Below are 13,414 nucleotides of genomic sequence, written 5' to 3' on the forward strand. Positions count from 1 at the left end.
TTGTTAATGACCAAAATATGGAGGTTTCCATCAGCAAGCACCGGGAAAGGTCTCCCGGTAGCCACTCGCCTGGTTGCGGGGGGCATAAAAAAACTAAACACACTGGCCCCCCTCGTAAATCTTAAACCGCCGCATTCACTATACTACAGTGGAATTGTAGAGGTATTGGGAATAAGTTACAAAATATAGCAATCTTGCTTTCTATACACAGGCCAGACGTCGTTGGTTTACAGGAGATGCACCTGGAGGATCGTCCTGATCCTCCACAGTTCAAACACTACCACTCGTATAGAAGATATGAAGGTCACGGAGTTGCCATTTACACACACAAATCACACCCACAAACGGAAGTGATTCTAAATTCAACTTTGGAAGCTGTCGCGTGCAGAGTAAAATTTAATAACACGTATCTGTCTATTTGCTCTCTGTGCTGTCCTCCACATGGCCCCATTGATAGTGATGCTTTAAATTCACTAGTGGAACATCTGCCTGGAAATAAGTTAGTGTTGGGCGATTTTAACGCCCATCACTATCAATGGGTTAGCTTGAGGATTGATGGTCGTGGGGAGCAAGTAGCCGACCTAATACTACAGTCCAACCTCTGTCTTCTGAACGATGGTAGAGCGACTCGTGTAGATGATCGTACTGGTAACTTTTCGGCCATTGACTTATCTTTGGCCTCGCCTGGTATACATCAAGATCTCTCATGGGACCCCTACGACGACTCCTTGGGAAGTGATCATTTACCCATCTGTCTTTCTTATACACACGACATCATTTCGGACCCTCCACCTCCAAAATTTAACTATAAGAAAGCAGATTGGGGATCCTTCTCAAGGATCGCCAATTTTGATATATCTGGGGAGACCATAGATGTTAAGGTCGAAAATATAACCCAATCCATATTACACGCAGCTGAGGCTGCTATTCCCAAGACTTCTACAGTTCATGCGAAGCATAGAGCACATTGGTGGACTCCGGATTGCCGACAAGCATTAAGAAAACGCAATAGGAGATACAGGATTTTTGATAGTCGGCCCACTGATAAAAATTTTATTGCATACAAACAGGCACGGGCTGAGGCAAGGAGAATAATAAGAAGGGCCAAATGTGACTCCTGGCGGTCCTTTGTGTCCACGGTGACTCGTACAACACCATTACGTAAAGTCTGGTCCACTATAAGATTATTAAATAATAAACGTCCATACTTCCCTGTCACCACCTTGCAGGTGAATAACATCACCTATGACGAGCCCGTGGACGTTGCTAACATCCTCGCCAGGAGTTTTTCTCATGTAAGTAGCTCAGCCAATTATGACCCGCGTTTCCAACATCATAAACGCATGGCTGAGCTACAGATATTAGACTTTGCCACAGAAGACGTAAACTTCCCGTACAACCAAGAGTTTACGCTAGATGAACTGCTCCTTGCCCTTAAATCCTGTAAAGACACCAGCCCTGGACCAGACACCATCACGTACGGTATGATCCAGCATCTTAATCAGGACAACCTGATTAAGATGTTAGCATTGTACAATGAGATATGGTCGTCTTGAACGTTCCCAAACTCATGGCACTTTGCGCACGTCATACCGATACCCAAAGAGGCTGGTCGTCTTATGAATCCCACTTCATTTCGTCCTATTGTGTTGACTTCTTGTCTATGTAAGGTCATGGAACGTATGGTTAACAATAGGCTTCTTTTTGTTTTAGAGTCGAAGAATTTGTTAAATGATCAACAATGTGGCTTCCGTAAATACAGAAGTTCACTAGATCATTTAATGAATTTGGAGCATTGTATTGCAGAGGCATTTGCCAATAAAGAATTCATGATAGGGGTGTTCTTGGACATCCATAAAGCCTATGACATGACCTGGCGACACGGTATAGCCTACAAATGAAGCTCTATGCTTATGGTTTAAGAGGAAATTTACCTGTTTTTATTTCAAATTTCTTAAGGGACAGAGCTTTCTCTGTCAAATTGCCCCGTAACGTAACATCGGATATATTTATCCAGGAAAACGGGGTGCCACAGGGAAGTGTGCTTAGTCCTACTTTATTTAGTATTATGATCAATGATATTCTGTCATCAGCTCCCATCCCGAGGAATCTTAAATACTCGCTCTACGCTGACGATTGTGCAATATGGCACTCTTCCCGTAATGCATAATTTTCGGCTGGGCGGATTCAAGCAGCCCTTGACTCCGTCCACCAATGGACCTTGCAGTGGGGATTTAAGTTTTCCGTACGTAAGTGTGCCGCTATAGTTTTCACTAATTGTAATGTACCTAATTTGTGCTTAACTTTGGATAATCAGGCGGTACCTTTTCAAAATTCTGTAAAATTTTTAGGAATATATTTTGATCGTAGAATGAATTTTAAACTTCACGTTAATACTTTGCTTGCTCGTTGTGATAAACCATTAAATGTCCTCAAGTACCTAGCGGGTACTACCTGGGGTGCCGACAGAAAATCTTTATTAATGGTGTATAAGTCCCTTATTCGATCGAAGCTAGACTATGGCGCACAGGTGTATGGCTCGGCATCCGATGCCACTCTGAAAGGATTGGATGTGTTACAGAATAAATGTTTGCGAATGTGTCTTGGAGCCGTCCGGTGTACCCGTGTGACTCGTATGGAAGTGGAGGCGAATGTGCCTCCCCTCGGTATTCGCCATGACCACCTGGCCTTGTCCTACGGTATAAGGACGCTAAGGAAAAGTGATATCGGCAATGTGGCCTGTACCCCCCTGCGTCAATACCACCACCTTCTGCGGGGGGTGCGTCGGCCACTTGCCGCTCGCCTCCACTTACTGACTCAGGAGCTTGATGTGGACTCCAGTGACTGTGACAAGTTGGTGCTTAAAATTATAGCGCCTTGGGAGCCACCCGGCTTTACAGTCGATGTTACATGGCTCCCAGCACCAAAGGCCAAGGCGCTGGAGGCGGAGGTCCACCACTTGTTTCATAACATCATTGTTCGTCACTTGGGGTCCCATCAATTGTACACCGATGGCTCCAAGTCGAGTGAATGTGTGGGTGCAAGTGTGTGGTCGACTGAATGTGCCATCAGTATCAGTTGCCGACTCATACATCTGTGTTTACTTCAGAACTTTTTGCTATTGACAAAGCCATAGACTATGCTCTCAATTCTAGGCATGACTCATTTGTCATATTTTCAGATTCAAAATCAGCCCTTCAGGCAATTGCATCTTGCACTACGGACTCTCATGAGATCCAGGGCCGCATCGTTAATAAGTTGCATTCATGCAACAAGTCATTCACGCTGATCTGGGTGCCTGGTCATTGTCGTATCTACGGCAATGAGCAGGCTGACTCACTTGCAAAGTCGGCTGTAGAGCTCGAGGAGACTTGGGACGTTCCTCGTGATCTACGGTCGAGTCTATCTCTCGGAAAGAAATCAATAAATCTTCTGTGGCAAGGTCAGTGGACCAGACTAAATATTCCAACTTGTAAGCCGTACCTGGGCGACTGGGACACTGCCAACCGTCCCAGTCGCCTAGAAAAAAAAGTGTTGGCACGGTTACGGCTTAATGCCACCATTTTAACCCACATAAAACCATATATGGAAAGACGCTTCCCACCGCACTGTGACATCTGTAATGCGGTGTTATCTATTAGTCATATCATCCTGCGCTGTTGGCGATTTATTCGTGAACGTGCTTCACTTATAAATTACTGCGGCGCAGTAGACGTCCCCTTCACCCTTTCCACCATCCTGGGGGATGGGGACATTGTTATGACTGATAAATTGATGGCTTTCTTGAGAGAGACCGGACTGATCAGAGTGATGTGACTTTTTTACTGCGTGGTTATGGTTTTTATGAACAGTAAATATGTATATATTGTAATATTAATTAGGGTTGACAGTTGACATATTTTAAATAGTTCCTCCTCCCACCGATCTATTTCTAATATAGATGTCCCCTACATTAAGCCAAGTTCCTCGCCTGACAGTCAACAGCGATGAGTGCAAGTGTGCAATATAGGAAGGTATTGGGCACTTGCAGTCGATGGTGGTCTGCTGGGCGAGGTTCTTCACTTTTTGTACAAATTATGTAAATACATTATATTATCTTGCTTAAGTTATTCTAATTAGGGACGACAGCTGACGTATATGGAAATGTTCCTGACTCGTCTGGTTCCCTTTCATATACCGATGTCCCCTATATTAGGTTGTGCCTCGACTGACAGTCACCAGGTGATGAGTGCAGGTATGTAATGTAGAAAGGCATTACATATCTGCAGTTGATGGTGTTCTGTTACTCGAGGTATTTTTACCATTAGTGTAGGTCTAGCTATTTGTCTCTGTAGGATTTAGTATAGGTTAGCGATTTGTCTGTTAGGTGATTAGTTTTAGGGTCTTTAGATTAGTTTTTCTTTATAAGGTATAAAAAATATAAAACCAAGAAAAAATTAAAAAAAAAATACAAAAAAAAAATAAGATTAAAATTATTATATATATATGTACGTTTGCATGAAAGTGTGTCTGTATGTATGCATGGAAGTGTGTGTGTGTGTGTGTGTGTGTGTGTGTGTGTGTATGTATATATATATGTTTGTATATATATGTATATATGTTTAAATGTATATATATATATATATATATATATATATATATATGTTTAAATGTATATATATATATATATATATATATATATATATATACATGGCCTTAATAACCAGGGGCTTCGGCCCCCATGATTGATAGGCCAGGAAAAAAAAAAAAAAAAAAAAGACAACAGGATAACTCACTTTATAGGAGCGGGTTGTCCGACGATCATCTGTGGGCGCACCCGCTCACCCCGCCACCTGTTCGCTGGATCATCATACATATAGTAAAGTGGTAAGCTAAAAATCGTATTTATCTACAATGGTGTATGATTATGAAGACATGTGTCAATGTATTTGTAATATTTTCGTTAAACATATAAAAGGATCATATAGATAGGCATAGGTTACTGTGCAACATTATCCGTAATGTTAAAGTCCTGCCAACACTCTTTTCCTTGTCATATTTCTCCATGCAAGTGGATCACTGGTTAATGGTGAGTCAAACTCCCGTCACCTCACGTCTCCGCCGCCTCACCATAAACAACCCTTTACCTTAGGAAACTAACTTAACAATGGTGCTTGCCTAGCTGGGGCATTGGAGCGCCCTGCATATCTTATCCGTACACCTTTCCACACACGGACAAATTTACCCATTTAAACATCACCCGTACGTCTGTTAGCTTCGTGGCTGGCGATGTCACGAGCACAACGCTAAAATACCATTATTATAAACATACCAGTACACAACAACTGACAGGATCTTGTTGACAGGAGGGCGGCTGGGTGAGGAGGCTGGAACACAGGTGATGTTTATACGATAATGTAAACAGGCAATTATGCAAGAATCACGTAAAATAAGAACCATAAACGTATTAACATGATTCATATCACGATGTTATTTGTGTTATCTATGAAAAAAACTGCAGGCAACTATGATGATTGCCTCCGGCAACCGTGAATACCTGCTAGCTTTACTCTGATCAGCTGGTCTTAGCTTACTGATAAGTCAAGCACCAGGGTATCCGAATCACTACTGGTATTCAGGGTAAATTGGTCCAAATGTGGAAAGGTGTACGGATAAATTGTGCAGGGCGCTCCAACGTCCCAACTGGGCAAGCACCATTGTTAAGTTAGTTTCTTAAGGTAAAGGGTTGTTTATGGTGAGGTGGCGGAGACGTGAGGTGACGGGAGTTTGACTCACCATTAACCAGTGATCCATTTGCATGGAGAAATATAATATGACAAGGAGAAAAGTGTTGGCAGGACTGGAACACTACAGATAATGTTGCACAGTAACCTATGCCTATCTATATGATCCTTTTATATGTTTAACGAAAATATTACAAATACATTGACACATGTCTTAATAATCATACACCATTGTAGATAAATACGATTTTTAGCTTACCATTTTACTACATGTATGATGATCCAGCGAACAGGTGGCGGGGTGAGCGGGTGCGCCCACAGATGATCGTCGGACAACCCGCTCCTATAAAGTGAGTTATCCTGTTGTCCCCCTGTTCATTTTCAATATAAAGTTCTCAAAAGTTGTTGGTTGATTCTTTTGTGTTCGTGGATTTGTTGGTTCGGTTTACAGTAAAGACGAGTCAACAAAGGGTGACTAGAGTGGGGAGTGGTGGAGTTGTGATTAAAGACGGTAACATATTGTTAAATGGCTGAAATAGGTTCATACACTTGACATAGGGAAATTATTTACGTGACATTAATAACAGTATAATACCGATAGCATTATGTTTTTCTTTTTTATCTGCCTTTATTTATATAACTTTGTATAACCATGTTCATTATGCTAGCTATTAACACATTATTGCAAATTACTTTGTTATGTTATTAGAGGTACGAAGTAATGGCAACTCATGAGAATGTTGCAACATGTAGATATGGACACAGCGTTACATCACTAACTATAAACCTCACATACCTACCCAGCAACATGTAAACAGGGCTTGGGTAAGGTAGGCCGGTGTTGGAGGGGAAGGGATTGTTCACTCGCCCGGTCTTCACTGGCCATGGCTGCAGCTACTAGGGTAGGTACAGATTGTTGCTTTCAACTGAACCATACGACACATTTTTGCAGGTTAGAAGTGAAGATTAAATGAGAAGTACGGGTGCACTGGAGCCACGGTGGCTCCTTAGATATTATTTTTTATGCAGGAAAGAAGGAACCAAAGGCCAGGAGCCTACAAGCATGTTCCCTCCAAGGAAAAACAAACACAAGAAAACAGAGAGCCAAATTCAAGACCCGTTCATATCATTTCGAGATGCCTAGATAAACTACGATTGACAAATTGGAGATTGTAGGCAGTAGGAAATGCAGAGGGAGGGGGACAGTTCCAGAGTTGACCTGTTGGATATATGAAACACTGGGAGTAGTGGTTAACTCTTGCATTTGAGAGCTGGACAAAAATAGGATGAGAGTTTGTTGCTAGACTGGTGTTGCATGCCCGCCATAGTGGTGGAGGGATGCAAGCAGACAGTTCAGAGGAGCAATGGCCATTGAAGCAGCGATAGAAAAGAGATAAAAATGCAACAGTGTGGCGAAGAGACAGAGGCTGAAGGGAGCCAGTAAGAGGAAGAGAGTTAATAAGACCTTTGAACCACCTTGTTGTGAAGAGCCGTATGTGGGGAACCTCCTCATACGTGAAAGTTGCACTCTACACAGGGGCGAATAAAACCCGTGTATAAAGTCAACAACTGTGTAGGGGTAAAGAAGACACAGAGTGGGTTAGCACACCCAATATCTTGGAAGCAGATTTTACAAGAGAGGTAATATGATCTTTCCAATATAAATCCCTCGGAAATGAAACCCTAAGTATGTTTAAAAATGAGGCATTTTTGAGATGAATACTGTTAAAAATTATAAAATACTCATGTGGAAGATTTCGTCGGGTTGATAGGTGTAAGAACTGAGTCTTTGATGAAAGAAAAAGATTGCTTTACCCGAATCGGAGATATGAGCCATGTCAGACATTAGGAGTGCCATATCCTCATCCCTTGTTTGCTGAAGCAATTGGTGAGATGGACGCTGAGAGATGCGAATGGAAAAATGAAGAGTGGAGTAATCAGTGTTTGAGTGGACAGGACTTGATGTACAGCTTAGGTCATTTATGAATAAAAGGATGAGAGTTGGAGATAGGACAGAACCCTGAGGAACACCATTGTTAGGCCAGCAGATAAGCACATATACTGTATATAGCGAAATCGTTCACTTGTTCATAGAAGCATGAAACCTTGCACATAAGTAAGCCATATATCCCTAAACATTTTCTGATATAGTGCCAATTGAAATATGGCCATCACTGCCTTCTAAAGCCTTTTATAGCCTGAAAAAGTAAAATTCGCATGTGAATAATGTCTGATGATATCTTGTACACACAAAAAAAAAAATCCACTCAGACAGACAAACACACACATAGAGCCCAAAAACATAGTGATAAACATGAATATATGAGATACAATTAACTTCTGGTTATAAAGTATATAGCTATGATGTCATCAATATCCAACATATTAATTTGTGTCATACTTCTATAACACAAGTCCTGTCACTATTCAGCATTGCACTGGCCATCACAAGCAGTCTAGCCATGTTCCAACAGCCTTCCATGTAGCCATCTCAATATTCAGGCCTCCGAAGAAAACAATGAACTTCTCATCACCAAATTCTTGGGGCCATTTCTATTGAATGCTCTTGGCAGTTTCATATAGAGGCTGGTCACATGCCATCACAAGCATTTGGCCTGGGTTGAGATATGCTATGACATCACTCACAACTTTCATCGAGTTTCGAATCATTCCAGCAATATGTGCAGACTCTTCAAAGAGTGGTAGCAGACCAGTAGGGCACTTGGTTCCAGGACTGTTTGCCTGCTTTTGGGCACTAAATGCTGACCAAGAGATACACTGACCATCAGTTACATCTTTCTTATATGTCCCTTCTATCCATCCAAGCCATGAGTATTCATCCTTCACATTTTCAATAGCTGTGGTGGTTTCAAGTAGCTCACAAATTGCAGGCTGGATTTCAGGGTTAGATGTGGGAGTAACAACTAGTGGGACAACTGCATACAAATCTGGCAGTGAGTTCACATGGCTAGCAGAGTCCCCAACAAATGTCACTGGCATGAGCCCATTCCCTTGACCTTCAAAGTCTGGATACTGAAACGAAGATATTCCTGTCCCATGGAATGACCAACTGGTTGTGGTAGAAGGGGGATTATGATCGGGATTATCAATAGCACCTGTTATAAAGACACCTGATTTTAACTTGCTGGGAACTACCACCTGCTGATTGTGGAACCTTTCATATATGAAGAACATAGAAAACACTGATTCCAAGGTCAAAGAGTTTGTCTATCAGTCTAAGATTTAGTGTTTATGCACGCTCCAGCATACCAACGTTTAGTGGAAGTGTTATTTTCCTGATGTTTATCATGGCGAACGCCAGTTGGCTGCTTTCTCCTACGATATTTGATACTTTTAGATCTCATTGTTTGTGCATTAAGTGTAGCAGGACAAACAGGAGATGCAGCTTGCCTTACTAGATTGGGACCCTCAAGAATTATGCGGATGATTGCCAAAAGATAAGGAGGTACAGCTGATTTTTTACAATGTGGCAAGAATGATCCTTCAAACTTACAAGCATTATCAAACAAATCTTTCGGATTAATTGAGAAGCATATCGCATTACTGCCACATTTTCTAATCCCTTTGACAACAGCTTTCCTACATCAGCATCTTGCACCAGAAGGACATCTCTCCCTTTAGCATGAGCTTGGAGACCTGGAATGTGGATGGTAAGCTTTACCTTTAGCCTAGTTACATTTATGTTGGTTGCGGATGTGCCTTTCAGTTGTTCAGCATGGCTGTGGTACATCTTTGCTACATCTGCAAGTTTTGACGTAGGGGTACAGTACTCATTTTCTGCAACTCTTCATTGGTATATGAAACAAGTTTTGCAAAGGCTATGCTATGGGCCATTGCACTTCTATCATCTCTTGAGGTCTTGCAGTCATCCATAGCCTTTGTTTGATCGTAATGTGACACAAGGCACTTTAGGTGATATTTCATGTCCATTCCAATGACATCCACAGCACTAAGTTTAGACAATAACGTTGTCACCAACTATAAGGGTAGCTGAACGCACTCTACTATCAAGTTCAAATGTGCTGGCATGATGCAGTTCAATCCCAGGCTTGCTATACCTATTACAGAAGCACAGTTACTTGCTTTCTGACATATCTATTGAAGAACTTTTGAAATGTGAACTTTATTTTTTAGGTGATACATTTGAGGTTGGACCATCCTCAGCAGATCTGCGTTTGGCTACTCTCATGATAGCAAGTAGGACTTCTCTCTATTAAGCTTCAGACATGCAAAGTCCAACACCAGGTGAATAAATCATGTACAGCAAGCAAAACATATTTGTAGGTTCTGAAATGAAAAAAATAAACACATCTTGTAGACAAAGTAATTTAACATGCTACGTATGTATAAACTTAAGTATAAATATAAAATAATTTAAAGCTTTTAGCCTTGATGACACCATGCAAAGTATCAAGTGGCCTGTACTGTTCCTCTAGACACTTTACACGTATTTATCTATCTATCTATCTATCTATATATATACATGGGTCCTAAAGGGCTTTCTATGCAAAACAGTACGTCTCAAAACTCTTTAAAACATCAGATAAATCATGATGAATGCAGTAAATCATTTGAATCCATATAATCTGTGGACTTTCTGGAAAGAAGATGTGAAGTATTTGGATTACATCACCATTACAAAGTGCTAGTCACCCTTTTTAAGGTTAATATTGTAATTTTCTAATGTGTATTGCAGCTTGTTGAACTCTGGTAGTTAGTCGAAATGAAAGACAATTAAGTAACTGAAACCTAGGACTTGGAAAGCAATGCCTATTGAAAATAAGTCAATTTTCATAGCGTATGAGGAGGTACAGGCCACTATGGGCACTACTAAATTGGCATTACATTAGAATTAGATGAGGTGCATAAGATGTATTCACTTGCCAAGTTTCATGCTTCTGTGAAAAAGTGAACGATTCTCGTACTTAAATGCTGGACTATGTTGATAGCTCTAGGACAAGAACGGTGGCCATCTACAAAAGCAGCTATAAGGTGACCAGAAAGGAAGCTAGAGATGATGGCAGAGATAAAAGGATAGAAATTTGAGATTCATACCAGAGCCGATCAAAACCCTTACAGATGTCAAGGGCAACGGCAAAGCTTTTGCCAAAGTCCCATAAGTAGGATAACCAAGAGTCTGAAAGGTAGGTGAGAGATCGCCAGTGGAGCATCCCTAGCGAAAATCATAATGACAATCAGAAAGAAGGTTGTAACAGGAAAGGTGCTTTAAATATTTTTTGTTAAGAATAGATTCAAAAACTTTTAAAATACAGGAAGTTAGTTCCATTGGGCGATAGTTCGAGGACTGAGAATGGACACCCTTCTGTGGGACAGGCTGAATGAGAGCAAACTTCCAGCAAAAAGGATAGGTACAAGTTGACAAAGGTGAAAGAGTTTACCCGGGCAGGGTGAAAGTACAGGATAGCTCTTGAGGACAACAGGAAGGGCCCCGTTATGCCCAAATGCCTTGTTAGTATTGAGGCCAGTGATGGTACAAAATACATCAGTTGAAGAAATTTTACTGCCAGCTATGAGTAAGTCAGAGGGGGGAAGTGATGGAGGAACAGCACCGGAATCCTCTAAGGTCGAACTGGAGGAGAAAGTCTGAGAGAAGAGTTCTGCATTATCATTAGAAAAAAGAGCTACAGAGCCATCAGAGTGGAGAAGAGAGGGAAGGATGATGAAGTAAAGTTGTTAGAAAGGTTCTTGGGAAGGTGCCAGAAGGAGTGGGATGAATTTGTTTTGGGAGTTCAGAGCATTTAGTACGAATGAAATTAATTTTAGCAGAACGAAGGACATACTTAGCATGATTCTGGGTGAAACATAAAAGAGTTAAGATTCAGAGGTGGGTTGCTTCGGCACCCTTTGTAGGCCTTCTTGCTGTGGGCACCATTAGAACAAGAGTGATTAATCCATTTTTTTTTTTTTTTTTTTTTTTTGCATTAGTCAAAGAATATGAGAAAGAAATGTATATTTCCATGCCCAAGAGAATAACCTCTGTAATGCTCAAGGCACACACAGATGGCTAAGGTCATGGGAGCAATAATCTTTCCAGAGAAAATCTAAGAAGTACTGCCTGAGGGCCTCCCAATCAGCAGCTCCAAAGTGCCACAAATGACGCTTTTTGGGAGGGTACTTGAGCGATACGACAGGTTAAGGTGATAAGGTTGTGATCAGAGAAGCCCAATTGAGAGGAAAGATTAACAGCATAAGCAGATGGATTAGTTGTAAGGACGAGGTCAGATATGTTGGAACTCTATCAATGGCGGTCAGAGATATAAGTAGGGTGCTGTACAAGCTGCTCCAGGTCATTAAGTATAGAAAAGATGTAGGCTTGTTCACCAGGTGGATCAGTGAAAGGAGAGGAGAGTCAAAGGTGGTGGTTAACATTGAAATCTCCAAGAATGGAGACTTACAGAAGCAAGATGGTCAAAGAATTGTTCATAGTCAATAGAATTAGGGGCTAAGCAAACAGCACAGATATATTTAGTCAGAATAACAAGAAAGCCAAAGCCAGAAGGTAGATAATTCAGAAGATTCAAGCTCAAGAACATGAGAGCAAGATATGTTGGTGCGTACATATTCACAACAGCCAACTTTGGCTTTGAAATGAGTATAGAGAAAGCAGGATGATAAAGAAAAGGTTTGCAATCAGTCGCTTAAGACAGTTGAGTCTCAGTTAGGAAGAGAAGGTGAGGTTTAGAGGAGGAGAGGTGGTGCTCCAGAGACAAAGTTAGAGGAAAGGCCAGGAACTTGCAGAAATGAAGAAGTGAGTCAGACAATGGTTCCAGGCATCTCGCTTGGTCGCCACAGCAAGAGGGGAGGATGGTGGGGGCTTTATTGTTCTCCTCCCTGTATGGGGATTCCAAGGCTTGTTGTAACGATGCAATTTTTGTTTAAATTGTGAATAGGAAGTGTAGTGTGTAATGTGCATGTACTTTGGTGTTGACAATTAGAGGAATTTGTATTGGTGAGCATGCTGGCCTACTTTCTGTGTTTCTGAAGCACTGAAAAGGTTCAACAAAGGGGGGTGGTCAGAAGCTGGTGCTGAAGGCTGTTGAAACGGGAGCTCCAGCTCTCCGTCATCAGCTTTCCATCCACCTTGGGAGTCCCGCTCTGTTCGATTGGATGAGGGTATTATGTCCTCTTATATGTAAACAAATGCTCACACCGAGTTGAGTCATACCAATGACATACACGGACTTAAACTCACACAAACATTGCCAGTATAAAACATCCACTTTCACAAGCACTTCTCTCACTTCAGTCACTCGTTCCTGATTTATTCCCAGGCAGTATGAGGAAGGATTTACTTAGGCTATCTCTTTCCCTCTTGAGAAGGTTTGGTTTCAGTTGTAAACCTCGTCCAGACTAATGCATATAGTGTACTTCATTACAAACCTACTGTATTTAATATGCACAGTATACCTTGGTATATACCATGATAGGTGTGTGTGTGTGTGTGTGTGTGTGTGTGTGTGTGTGTGTGTGTGTGTGTGTGTGTGTGTGTGTGTGTGTGTGTGTGTGTGTGTGTGTGTGTGTGTGTGTGTGTGTGTGTGTGTGTGTGTGTGTGGGTAAGTGGCAATAACGAATAATTGCAGTAACTTTGACTAAAGTTATGTTTTTCTTTGTGTCTCTCCTACTATTGGCCTATTCGCTTGAGTGATTTG

The sequence above is a fragment of the Coenobita brevimanus genome, chromosome 95 (genome assembly GCF_032717465.1).
Source record: "Coenobita brevimanus isolate Jiangsu-jjx chromosome 95, ASM3271746v2, whole genome shotgun sequence".
Lineage (NCBI taxonomy): Eukaryota > Metazoa > Arthropoda > Malacostraca > Decapoda > Coenobitidae > Coenobita > Coenobita brevimanus.